Source organism: Pagrus pagrus (genome assembly GCF_965226575.1).
Source record: "Pagrus pagrus genome assembly, chromosome: 5".
NCBI classification, from domain to species: Eukaryota; Metazoa; Chordata; class Actinopteri; order Spariformes; family Sparidae; genus Pagrus; species Pagrus pagrus.
Window position 1 is genome coordinate 21,827,027 of NC_140189.1, and position 13,801 is coordinate 21,840,827.

At 44.6% G+C, this 13,801-nt stretch overlaps 1 protein-coding gene across 1 annotated transcript in view; it reads right to left on the reverse strand.

The window, feature by feature from the left end:
• Positions 1-13,145, reverse strand: part of egr1 (early growth response 1) — a 63,854-nt gene extending 50,709 nt beyond the window's left edge. The window contains exons 1-2 of the mRNA XM_084352966.1: positions 13,078-13,145; positions 12,035-12,167 (exon numbers count right to left, since the gene is read on the reverse strand). The gene's annotated coding sequence lies outside the window, so the exon portion shown is untranslated. The remainder of the gene's footprint in view (positions 1-12,034; positions 12,168-13,077) is intronic.
• Positions 13,146-13,801: the final 656 nt, after the last annotated feature.

A 13,801-nucleotide genomic window follows, 5' to 3' on the forward strand; every position in this document is an offset into this window, starting at 1 on the left:
CTCACTCTCCATCCCCCTCTCTCTCTCAGTCGGTAACACACAGTGACAGCTTATGTAACATGCCAAGTTCCAAACTGAACTCAACTCTCCTTGATCTGCAGCCTTTTCCCTCTTCTAAATGACTCACTTCTGTTATAACACTTCAGCCTGAGTGAGAGACACAGCGGAGAGGGCGGGAGGAGGGGTGGCAGACAGAGACATGACATGAGAGGAGAGGAAACGCAGGTTTAATTATTCATACCTACTGCAGCAAAAAGAGAGCGAGCGAGGGAAAGAGAGACACCGGGAGAAAGATAGAAAAGAGAGAGATAGGAGGAGAGAGACTGACCCAAATGGGGAGGTATTCCTAGGGCAGTAGTGCACTCTGGGAGCCAAAGCTGTGCCACCCTGGGGCCATGGGTGTGAGGGAACTCCACCATTAGCTTCCAGAGGACCTCAGAGAGGAAAGGGAAGGAGAGAGAGAGGAGGATGATATTCATGAATTCTATGAAAACTAGCCCATTAGTTTTATTCTGCTTCCTTAACGCACTTTTGCTGTTATCTATGTTGAATTCGCTTTTTACTTTGCCTCGAGTCTACCACACCCTATGAACATGACTACTGCGGAGACTGGAAGTTTTTTATCAGTAATGCTCACTCGGGACCATATCCTCCAAGGTGTGTGTGTGTGTATGTCTGAGTGTGAATGTGTGTGCGTGCAATGCACTTATGAACAGAGGGTGAGCGTGAACCAGACGACCCAGATCCCGTCATCACACTCCGGAGATGCTTCATCCCAGAGATGGCGCGCCGCTGCGGGGATGAGAGCACGGGGCCTCCTTCGTTCAACTGCTGGTGCTCCCCTGAGACCAGCTCCCTTTCATCTCCCCGTCTCCTCAGGGTGCCCAACAACAAACCACCGATGGAGGAAGAGGGGAAAGAAACATAGAAGAAGAAAAAAAGGGAAGTTTTGGCCAGGGGGGGGAGCGTCAGCAAAGCTTGTGCATTCCCAGCTAGGGGTCAACCCGTTCTGTTTACCTAAGTTTGGCTGGTGTGTTCGAGAACCGCGTGTCAACATAACCCTTTTTTTCCCGCTCTTACCAGAGGTTATGGATGTGAAACAGAGCCGGTTTTTACATGCACGTCAAAGCACAATTCTCTTTATTTTATCTCTGATCCGTTTTGCTGCAAGCAAAAGCACCGGCCTGGACGAGGATGTTGAAACTTCTTAATATTTCAGCAGAAGAATAAGAAAAATGGGGGCCTGTGTGGTGGTGGTATTCCAGCTGATTAGCCCTGATGTCTCTTTGTTGATTGTGGGAGTGAGGAGGGAGGGAGGATGGGAATGAGAGGAAAAAAAAGGGGGAGGGAGTTTTTACAGAGATGAGTTGTGGCAGGTGTTGGACAATGACGGGAACTAAAGAGAGATTTGAACACTGCACTTCAAAAAACCCTTTCCCCTTTCTATTCTGTGTGAGCCCTGCCTCATCCACCACTGAGTCTTTCTTCCTTTCCCTTCTTCCTCTCTTAATTGCCGCTCGCCGAATCCCTTGTTCTTTCTTCTCATCCCCCCTGTGTTCTCCTTGTCTCCCTCATCGGCTCCCTGTGTCCCCGTCTGTCTCCCTTTTTTGCCTTTTAATGTCCCCCCCTCCCCTCCCCTCCTCGTCTCCTCTCTCTGCGCTCTCATCTCCTCCCTCCTTCTCTCCTTGGCTCGGCATTCCTTTCGCGATGAGACACGTGGATTTTTGAGGAGGCAGCAAGTCGTCACGGACGCAGTGACTAAACTTCCGATAAAATCAATGTTTAATTCAGATGACTGCAGGCCATTGACAGAAAAAGTGGAAGCCTTTCATCTATAAAAGGACTGAGAAAAAGGGGGGGTTGAGAGAGATGGAGGGAGAGGACTGACAGGATTAATGGAATTGTCATCAGTTGTATCTTTAGCAGTGAGAAGGAGCCATCAGCCCACTGTTGCCACCTCTCCATAACCTGCATGTGTGTGTGTGTGAGAGCGAGTATGTAAATGATTTCACCTGCTGTTCATTCTTCCTCCTGTCTTCCTGTATCCATCTGCATCATCCCTCCCTCACATCTTTTTCCTCGTGTCACTCAATCATCCTTCACATATTTAGATCATCGGCCTTCACACAATGCTGATCTAATGTAAAGCTAATAGTGAACATGAAAATTGGCAGTATAGTAAAGCTGCAGAGATTGTCAAGCTCATATGTCAAATATGGAACACAAATAGGATGAGCCATTTGTTTAAGGTCACAGACGTACATACGTGCACGGATGCTTACACACATAATCGCACACAACATGCTGAAATGCCTGCATGCGTGTGCGCGGACCGCGTCACGTGTATGTGAACATCAACCCTGCTGGCGCTGTGTTCAAATGTCAGACCTTTAACCTTTTGAATTTGACCCGAGGTGGCGTCCTGGCATGTCAGTCGCCGACTACCACGTGCGAGATGTAGCAATAGAAAGACATGAAAAGAAAAAGAAAATACCAACACTCAAGCCTCCTATGTTCTGTAGAACAGATTGAAGTGTCATGCGGAGAGAGGAGAGAATCTGTTCCCGTACAGGTGGTGAACAGAAGGTGAAGGCTGAGGGGAGGACGGGGTGGAGAGAGGGAGGTGAGGAGAGAGAGAGAGAGAGAGAGAGAGGAGAGGGAGGAGGGCTGTTACTCCCATTACATAATGAATGAGGTGAGAAGTCACATATTTGCTGTGGAGGCTTTATTCATTTTATTCCACTACATGTTGGAGCGCCTGACCTCTGCACCTTTATGCACACAAAGTTGTCCTGCTGTACTTGTGGGGACATATTGTCAGTCTTCATTAACATTCATCCTGTATAGGCCAATAATAATAACCAGGACATAATGCTAACATTTTAAATAAATGGTGTGATTTTGTGTCCAGGTACACACAAATATGCCATATTGGTGAAAGCTGTGAGCGTTTTTTGATTTTTTTTTTTGTATTTCTTTCTCAGTGTATGCGTGCAAAATTACTAGGTGAGAGTAGACATACAAGTGTATGTGCATGCTTCTGTCATGTATTTGTGTATCTGTGTGTGTGTGCGTGTGCGTGTGTGTGTGTGTGTGTCCATGCACATGCCCTTGTGCTGGTACAAGTGATGAGCTAACAGGCAGCTCAAAGAATGACAGGTGACCACACTACAAAGATAGAAATGTCAAGCTGAACTGGGTGATTGGGGGGGCGTCAGGAGGGGCGGTGAGGAAAGGCAGGAAGCCCGGAGTGATGAGTACATCGCCGCAGCCCCTGTCACTTCCTATTAGCACCCCATACACACAAACACACAGGCTGTGATTGTAATTAATTCATTGGGCTGGTTTGGAGTATGTGTGTGTGTGTGTGTGTGTGTGTGCCAGCGTCTACGCACGTGTTAGTGCATGTACCAGCATACATACATGTGTGTGCATTGACATATAAGTGTGTGTGTGTGTGTGTGTGTGTGAAGGACATGAGCATCGTTGGAAAGAATGAGAGCTGACAGAATCTGTACTGGCATGCTGTGGCTTAAACCAATGGGAAGCTGCTCCACACGCGGTGACACCATTACCCCTCTGTATGTTCTGTCATGCCCACTTATGAGCCATAGATTACTGACTGGCCGGCTCTATAGCATCTACTGGACGTTTACCAAAGAGAGCATTAAGGCAGCTAATGTGGCTTTAGTTGCAAACGTAGTTCTTTTTTTTCTCTTGAAAGCACAATCCCTTTCCTATCACGTACTATAGTTTTCTGCAGTTTTTTTGTGATTTATTGTGCTGCCAAGTGTTCAGACAGAACCCAGCCCTGCCTCTGTGTTGGTGGGCATGTGTCTTTTTGGGTTAACATGGTGACTAAATGTTGAAAAGTATAAACGCATACAGTACAAAAGTATGCACAAAAAGAGGGCCCAGTTCTTATAAGAATATTAGTGAAATATATAAAATAATATATAAAATGTGTTTGAGTGTTTAAGGAGTAAATGCAAAAATCAGTGCCTAATAAAATAGAAATAGAAGTGAGATAAGTTAAGTACAAGAGCAAACTAAAAATGAACTAAAATAGAAGAAAGTAATATTGGCAGTGATATTGAAAGGTAGTAAAAAATAATAATAATGTTTGTTTTTTGCATGTCGCTGTCTGTCTGAACAAAGCCTTAATTCTGCAAAGAAACTGGTTGTGCTTTCAATGTCAGTAAAAAATTCAATTCAAGCGACTGTATCAGCAGACTTTCACTCTTCCAGTGAGTCAGGCCACTTGCCAAGCTGACCCCGAGCACATGCTACTTGTTGAAACTTTTTCCACATCTCTTACAGCTATTACCTACATTTGTATTTCAAGTTTTGGGAACCTCTTGGCGGTCATGCACATCCATATATTTGTTGTTTGTTGTTTTCATAGTGGTGGCTGGAGAATTGCCTTTGTTTTGCTGTTGCGTCGTAGTTTTTCTGCCATAGGAAACACGGAGAAGAATTGTCGAGGGACTGCATTGTTTTTGAGCTCTGCAGGGCTGGACAGACCCCTTAAATGAGATAGGAACTACATGCAAAAGGCTTTTAGCACCCCACTGCACTGTGCAATTTAAATTTATATTTACATTTTGGGCATAAAGCTGAATCTCCTATCCATGAAGACAGTGAATACTCGGGTTTAAATCCCTACCGATACCGAGTAATACAACAGTGAGGTGCACTCAAAGGTGACATGCCTGCAATCAAGAGCTGGCGGAAACAATATGATATCACGGACGAGTGTGTCGCTCTGTAACAAAACAAAACCTCTGTGTCAGATCCAGGTCTGCCCAGAAACCTGCAGGTGGTGCTTCACGAGCGAGGCCCACTAATCTGAGAGCGGGCTCTGACCCAGATCTCACTGAGTGGGAACCACCCTGACCATCTGTGGGTCTCCACACCCTCCTGGCACCTTACACCACACACACACACACACACACACACACACACACACACACACACACACACACACACACACACACACACACACACACACACACACACACACACACACACACACACAGACTTGCACAATATCTGCAACACAAGAGACGAGGAAGAAGAAAGTGAGGCAAGACAGAAGAAGACAGCGATGTAAGGAAATGTCAGGAAGACAGAATCAGAGAGGGAAGAAAAAAGGAGAATGACTTAAAAAGAAAAGTAATTTCTGTGTGTGTGTGTGTGTGTGTGTGTGTGTGTGTGTGTGTGTATGTGTGTGTGTGCGTGCGTGTGTGTTTGTGGTCAGTTTAACAGAAGGTCATTATTATATATGCACCTGCTTAATGACATAGATGGCACAAACTAGCCTTCAATACCATTTTCTGGCTCTTTCTCTTCCTCTGGCAGGGAGCTGTTGGTCTGGAAGGCAGCATCGCAGGGCAGGCGGGCGGCGCGGTCGAGTCGACCTTCTGCGATGGCTGGGCGGGAGGGCAGGAGGACACCCTGCGCCCCGGCCCAGGCCTGCAGAGAGGCCATCTGGACGGGGGAAACACATGCAGAGTACCTGGCCAGACCTGGACCTCAACTCTGACTCACACAATCGCGCACACATACACACATGCGCGGGGCTTATACGCCGACATATGTATATACACACAGAGCACGTGTAGCATGATTACACACATTCACACGTACCCGACAGCTGATGTGTGTTGCCGCAGAACATTTAGAGCGATGTATATCTGTGGGTGCGTTATGTGACACACAAAATGATCTTTACACATTATATGTATAATCAAGAATACATCAGTAGACTATATCCAGCCTGAAACTCCCACTCAAACCCACACATGCCTTCCACACAGCACTCGTCGGTCTATGGTGATGTTAACGTTAAGCCCCTCTGATTCCGCCTGTCGATGAGTGTTTTACATTTGGTTAAAACAGATTCTGCCTGTGCTGCAGTGGAGAGTGCTACATTTGGTTAAAAGCCATTATTATGGTAATGTGAGGGTGCTTGAGATAATGGCAAGATGAGAGCAGCTCGACTGCCTCTGACATAACAACCCTACTCTATCTATCTCTTCAGCTTCTTCTCTCTCGCACTCTCTATACTGTATTTTGCCCCCCCACCCCTCCTCTATACCTCGCCGTCTCTCTCCCTGACTCACCTCTCTCGCTGATCGCAAAGCTGTTGTTTTTTTTTTTTTTCTTCCTCGCAGCAGAGCTATTTTGTCATTTAAATCAAACATTATTGTACTGGAGCTGTCGCTGTGGCCCCATTTCAACAGTGTTTAAGAGATTGCCCGTCATCTGTTCCCGTATTTCTTTGGTATTGTCGAAAATTATATGGTATCCGGCTTCAATCTGTTGCTGTTAAGCCTGGGTGCTACCTGTGACATGAGGAGCTAACAGAGTTTGTCCCCGGGGAGAGGCTGGATGGCAGAATCACTACTGGCGGCAGAAAACAGAGGATCCACTCAGAGTAGAGGAAGGGGCCATATAATAAGTCGCTGGCAACAAATTTTTCAGGTCACTAGCATTGAGAAATCAGGAGGCGATGGTGATGATGACAGATAGAAAGAAGGACAGGGAGAAATGGAGTAAGAAAGTCAGAGAGAGAATAAGTGAGAGAAGAGCAAAAAGAGAAAAGAGGGGAGATTGAGAGCAATGTAATGCCATGCACATCGAATTTCCCTTAATATGATTTTGTGTTCTGTGTCTATTCAAGTCAGCCCTGATTTGGTTGTGTGTTATAATCGCATCAGAGCAGGGATTTGCTCTGGCTTTTTCACTGCTGTTGTGTTGTTTTTTTTCCTCTTATTGGAGTTGGCATCAGCCTTCATGACACAAATCCCCTCTGATAAATTAAAAATGATTGATTCAGAGTCAAAGATGGAAACTGCACCGCAGGGAGTGAGCGACTGTCCCCACTCGTGTCCACACACAAGTGCATGTTGTTAAGTGCATGCATGTGCACGAGTGCTGCACTGTAATGTCGAGTACAAATCCCCGGCTCATGCGAGCGTGTGAGCGCCGTCGCTGGAGCGAACGCCTGTGTACAGTATGCACGTACAAGAACGGAAGGGTGGGCTGATTACATTGCATTCCTGACACTTTTAAAGAATGTGAGAAGATGGCAGATATCCGACGTGTGAACCTCAAAGCCATCAGCGTGCATGTAATGCTCTAAGCTGCGTATCTTGCCAGCATCAACTAAAAGCGTGAAATTCTGGACCGAAACGTGTGAAAATCCACCAAGAACACGGAGTGAGCTGTGAATACCTACATTAGCGCAATTACATACATTTATCCACCAACACACAATATGTAGGCTTAATTAAGTAAGCATATAGTATAAGTCTACTTTGTCTTACATTCACTTACTCCTCCTAAAACAGATACACACTCTTTTTGACACACACATCCTCGTTGTGGGCTCTGGCTCTCCCAATTAAGCGGAGGAGTGTTGTGGAGCATCGGTGTCGGGGGATTCTGCTTTCTTCTCCTCTGTCAGGTCCCATCACAAAGGCTCCTCATTAGTGTCAACCTCAGCTGTGCCACCACTTTCTCCTTCCCTCTTCCTCTCTCCCTCTCTCTTATCTCTTTGACTTTTCCTCTTTCTCTCTCTCCACATCTCCATCTCTCTGTCTTCCCCCTATTTGACTTATTCACATTGCATTTATTGCTGAATACATTTCCCGAAAGCCATCACTGATCACCCCGTTGTCACTCCTGTTGCGTCCGGCTTCGTTCCGTCTGCCTCGCACTCTGGTAAAGCTCATCTCTCACACAGGCGGCGGAGGCACCGCACTCGCACGGCGGTTTGTCACATTGACAACAAACAGGTGTGTTTTTACAGCACTTTAATGACAGTGAGCGGAGAGACATTTCAACAAAAAGAAGAGGTTGCAAAGTTAGTCAGATCATTAGACCAACGGAGGGGATGGAAGGGAAGTTGATTTGTGACTCGACATGCAGTATCATAGACATATAATGATGTTAATGATCAACGCGCTGCGAACACGGCGGCGGCAACAACATGTAAACAAGGCAACAGGGGACTTGCCGTGGAAGCGCGGGGTTCAGAGATCACTCGATGCACGCAGAGGACGAGATGTGGAGGAAAGGCTGCAAGATAAAACAGATGATTGTTGTTTGTTTGTTGTTGCCGTTTTTCCCCTGAGCAACAGTTCCCTCTACCCCTTTACCCCCTACCGTTACCCCTTTCTTCCATCCCTTCATTCCCTTACCCCCTTTTTTCTTCCCTGTAGTCCATCCCTGTCTTTATCTCCCTCTGAATGTGTGTGTGTGTGTCTTGTTTTATTCTGCAATTAAGAAATTGAGCTTTGATTTCAAGGAAGGGTTATGGGTGCCATATTGGGATGCAGCGTAAGATCCTCATCTCACCGAGTTCCACTCCCCAAGTCCCAAGTCCCAGTCTGAACCTCCCCATACACTCGTTTCTCTCTCTGCTGCTCGCTCGCTCTCGCACACTCTCTTTTTCTGCGCAATTTGGTATCAAAGACATGATAATTAGGCTGAACAGAAGTTCATCTGGCTTCTATTATTTCTCTTTAATTAATAGTGTATAATAATGACATAAAGTTACTCCGATGCACTATGTGACTGTGTGTGCGCGTGTGTGTCTGTGTGTGTGTGTGAGAGAGAGAGAGAGAGAGAGGGAGAGAGAGCGAGCGAGAGAACTCGTGCCTGTGTGTGTGCGCTTCGGCATGAATATCTTTTAGAGCACACACACAACTTTAAACCCTGAGATACCGCACAGATAAAAGGCGCCAAGTGTCAAAAGCTCGCAAACTTTTCTCTCCTCTCTCCTTGCCTTCTACCTCTCCTCGCTCCTCTCTCCTCTCTCCTCTCCTCCCCTGTGCAGCATGCCGCTCTCTTCACAGCATTCGTGGAGACCTAATGAGGACATTTCTGTCACGCTCCTCAATCACACGCACAGCTGCCAGCCCCAGCCAGCTATAAGTCCCAGGTATCTGAGACTTCACTCCTTTTTCCCCCCAGATGAAAAAACAACAAATAAATAAATAAACAAATAAAAGCACATTTAATGCAGCGCAATGATGTGAAGAAGAAGAGGAAGGGGGAGTATAAGAGGGAAGACTTAAAAGGAGACACAGTGGGAACAGAGCAGGGCTGAATTCACTAATCTCCGAGGAGGCATAAAGTGAACATGCCAACCACCTTCGGCTCCAAGGAAAAATTCCATTGGTTTGGTGGTAAATAGGATTTAAGTTAGGGTGACAGCTCCTCTGTTTGTATGTGTGTGCATGGAAGTGCGCGTTTGTGTGTTTTTGTGTGCCTAAGCACATTCGACTGATACGCAGCAATGGGCATCCTTCCAGCTAGCCCCCGATGCTTTGCTCGGCGCTCGTTGTGACTTATCTCTCAGAAACAAAGATGGATGTGTCAGTGCGCTTATTAAAACATGCTTTTAGCCCTGGCCGCCACTCTTCAGGAGGAAATCGCTTTCTGGCGGAGATTGACAGAACAGAAAAGAGAAAACAACATCCTCATTTAGGCCCAACATCTCGGACATGATTGCTCGCTTTAAGCTGGGTGTTCCTATTGAGGTTTTTTAATTGTTGTTTGCTTCTTTTTTGCTCATAGCTACACATTCACCAGCCAGGCTTCCATGGCTGGAATCTTTAATTACCTTCAATACTCGTCCCCCTTATTTCAAACAATTGCATGATTAAATGGCTGCAGTATGTATATGCTTTTTTCCTCCCCGCGTCCTCAAAAACAGCACAGTTAAGTCAACAATTTTTTTTTTTTTTTGTCGCTTGGCTTGTTTGTTAACTGTTGAGCTTTTATTTTTAAAGCCACAGTGCACAAGCCCACAAAGGCTCCACTTGTACGGTGGCAGAGTGGCAGCCCAGTTTGTGAACGCGCCCCGTTCAGAATCAATCCGGCTTCGCCTCTATCACATTATCGTACAGACATGATGGTGTCAGCTTACAGAGGAAATGAAAAGATTGTTGTTGACAAATCAACGCTGACAAGAGTAGCTGAAGAGATCCCTCCAGCTTCACACAGGATTAGCTGTGTGCCATCTTAAAGACAAACACAGTGGCCCATGTGTTGCTATTTCCATCAGAGATGAAACAAAGGCGAGGGGGGGAGAGGAAGGCTTGTGTTAAGTCTTGGCGAGATGATGGGCTTTCTTCATTCAGTATTAGCAGATTAGACGTGTTTTATGAGCCAATCACTCCGGATGATATGCTGGTGTGTGTAAAGGCAGGAACACAACGGGGCAAACGGGGGGTTGATTCACTTACAGATTTATAATTAAAGATGGAAAACAATATAGAATGAGACAGTTCTGTCATCTGTTACGATGCAGCGTTACAATAATGTATCTGCTCCGACTCCATCTTCTGCAGGGCCTTTGAGGAGACTGTCAGCCGAATTGAAGTTTGCTGTGCGGTTGATCTTAAACGGATACTTTATTCATGAACCGCACAGCTAAACTGCCGTTTGCACACATATAGCTGTCAGTCCTCACTTTCATGCATTTGCTATGTTCCAGAAAAAACGAGTGAAAAAAAAGCAGAATCTTTCAGTTGACCAAAGTATATCCCTCTCTGCAAGATGGCAGTTGCCCGCTAGCTACGATAAAGCCACACTTTCAGTCATGCAACAGTAATTCTTTGCTTTCTTTCTCCCTGTTTCCAGATTTCCTTCTGATGTCTTGCCAGAGTAATCGAGGTAATCTCTGGGAGGAGAAGAGAGGGAAGGAGAGGAGCTGAGGAGTGTGGAGAAGTAGGCAGAGATGGCCTGCCAGCACATCAGATCAGAGCTTACATAAGTCCAGCTAAAACTCCTGGGATTCACCTCTCTCTCACGCTCCTGGGCCACCGACAACCGAGGGCTTCCATTTGGTGCTCATGTGCCTAATTAAATGCAAAGCTGTCTCATAGGTGTGTACGGAGCTCCTGCAAACAACCATCACGGCCATCATTCACCAATGTCACAAACATGGGTTGCACCAGCTGTGCGACACAGTTCAGATGTAGCCATTCGAACTTAGGACTGAATTTACACTAACATTTTAAGGGTTGCACCAGCTAATCCAGTTCCAACAAAGGGAAAACTTACAACTTAAATCTTACACCTAGCCTCTGTAGTCCTCTGTAAAATAGCGGTTGGCGTGCTGCATCTGTTTGAAAGGTGGGATAACTCAGAGGAATGAGTAATAAATATTATATTTTATCTTTTGGGCTACGGTCTGACATCCCCACTACCCTGATCATAGTGTACAGTGTATTCTCATAGTTATAATTCATTATAATCATTTCATAATACATTATAACTTATAAGTTACTGTAAATGATCATTCTGTGGTTTAAGTAATGAAATCCCTGCGTATAGGCAGGTGAAATAAATTACAAACCGTCTACTGTATGAGTCACTATAAGTGGTCAGTGGTAGTAAAGTGAAAAAAAAATTAGTCGATGCATTTTAACAGGCATCAACATACATTATAACGCATTATAGACATTGGTGTGAGCATGAGTTATGATTATTTTTATGAGAGCACTTCTAAGTATGATAATGCTGCGCTACAGGGCATAAAGGGAACCCAGTACGGCGCAGGCGTGTGCTTCAGTGAACTGAAGTCTAACAATCCTGACAGTGTCTTGCTTGTTCAACGTAGTGTCTGCAGTCTAGATGATGTTGAATCAAATCCATTACACCAGCTCATGGGGAAAGTACCCAACAACTTTTGTAGTCAGGGGTCACCAACAAAGTATTCTAGATCAAAACTGCCAGCAGAACCATCATCTCCACTCTCACACAGACCCACACAACAGTGTACCAGAACCAAAGACATGCCAAAGAGGCAGACAGATATGTTAGCACTATACACCATGTAGGCCTAGATAGTGCCTGACTAACATTAAAGGCATAGAAAAATAAGTCCACATTCCACATCTCATTCAACAAACTACATTGTAGATCCAATACGGGTCCCAATACCATAATGAATAAATAAGATAGGACTAAACCTATAGGCCCAGCATTAAGCTAAGCCTAATCAAATCAGTCTTACCTTAAAGAATTGAACACAGAGGTTTGGGTTGACTCTCCTTGGCTTTCCTTCTTGTCACCCACGATGTTGAAAGCTCACCGTCCTCCTGACGTCCTCCTGCCTGCTGACTGCCACTCTGACCTCCCTCTGCTTCCTTAATACAACAGCACATACATGTAAAACTCACCATCACCCATATCCTGCTCAGTATTAGGCCTGCATGACAACCACACAAAATATGGGTTGGCTTATCATCTCTGAGCCATTTTAAACTCAGTCTTTTTTTAGCAGTGAAAAAGTGCCTGATATCTCCTCCTCTCCTCTTGCTCATTTTGACTCTGTGAATGAAATCCAATCTGAGATCAATAAAGTTCAGCACACAAGGATTTTAATATTATTTAACTATCCAACAAAAAAAGGGGATGCTATTATAAAAGCTAATATCAGAAAGGCAAAAGACTAAATAACCCACACCTCCACACAAAAGACTATTAAAATGAAATAATGAACTCCACATTCAATGGTGGAAAGTAACTAAGTACATTTACTCATGTACCGCACTTAAGTACAATTTTAAAGTATTTGTACTTTACTTGAGTATTGTTACATGCTACTTTATACTTCCACTCCACTACATTTCAGAGGGAAATATGGTACTTTCTACTCCGGCTCTGACAAGAAGAAATCAGTGTGTATTTGTCTTTGTCATGTTTCAGACGCCTGTAAGTTGTTTACATTTCCACCAAACAGACATTTCCCCTCACATGGTTTCAGATAAATAACTGTTTGAGGCCCAAAGAGGTTAAACTCTACAATATTTTTCACAAAAAAGCAAAGAAACATCTGAAAAATGAATCCAAACTTATGTAGCAGAACTTTGTTTTTGTATTTATCATCTCACGACCCCTCCACCACCAGTGTTAGCTAACAGTAGATGACATTTTATATTAAAATGCTAAGCCATAGACTCACGTTAGCATTCATCTGTAGACAAGTGACAAAATGTTTAATTCAGAAATTATGAAGGTAAGAAAGTAAAGTGTATTAAGTATTAAGCTACTTACATTATCACAGCGTTTAGCGCGACGCGTTTGAACGTTGATGAGCAACTGACGGGAGTGACGGAGGCAGATGCGTCACTCACCTAACGTTAGGTTAGGAGATGGTACGGTCCACTTGAGGGGTGTCTGAAGTCCTATTAAAAGATTCTTCTGAGCATGGATATGGGAAATATATTGTGATGTTTGCGATTACAGGTAAGAAGAATAATTCTTATTGGGTCCAGGTCTTGATTGGGTTAGTTTGGACTTTATGCCAGAGTAATTAAAATGAACTTACCACTGTTGGTGTCAAACTAACTAGTTTCAATGTATAGCTTTCAGTTCAAGCTGGTGCCTGGGTGATGTTCAAACTTTTACCTTTTCTACTAAAGTTTTCTGACCTTTCCTGACATGTGTCAGTTTCCCCACAGCAGAACAGTAGGAATAAGCTGAAAGAAATATGTTAGAAAAAGTAAAAGATTGATGGACGTCCCGTTAGCCGCAGTCTGTAAATAAACCATCAACGAAGACATCGCACAGTGAACACTTCTCAGACCGTGATGTTCAGAGTGCAGCATCATTTGAAGCAGCCAGGCATGAAAATGTACAATGACTATGTACATTCAAATGATGAAGCCTTTCTTTGAATGTGAATCTGGACAATGCCAACAATATGATTTTCCTTTCATGGTAATATAATCTTTCTTGAGGAGGGAGCTCAGGAGGAGGATCTTGATCTTGATCTCTA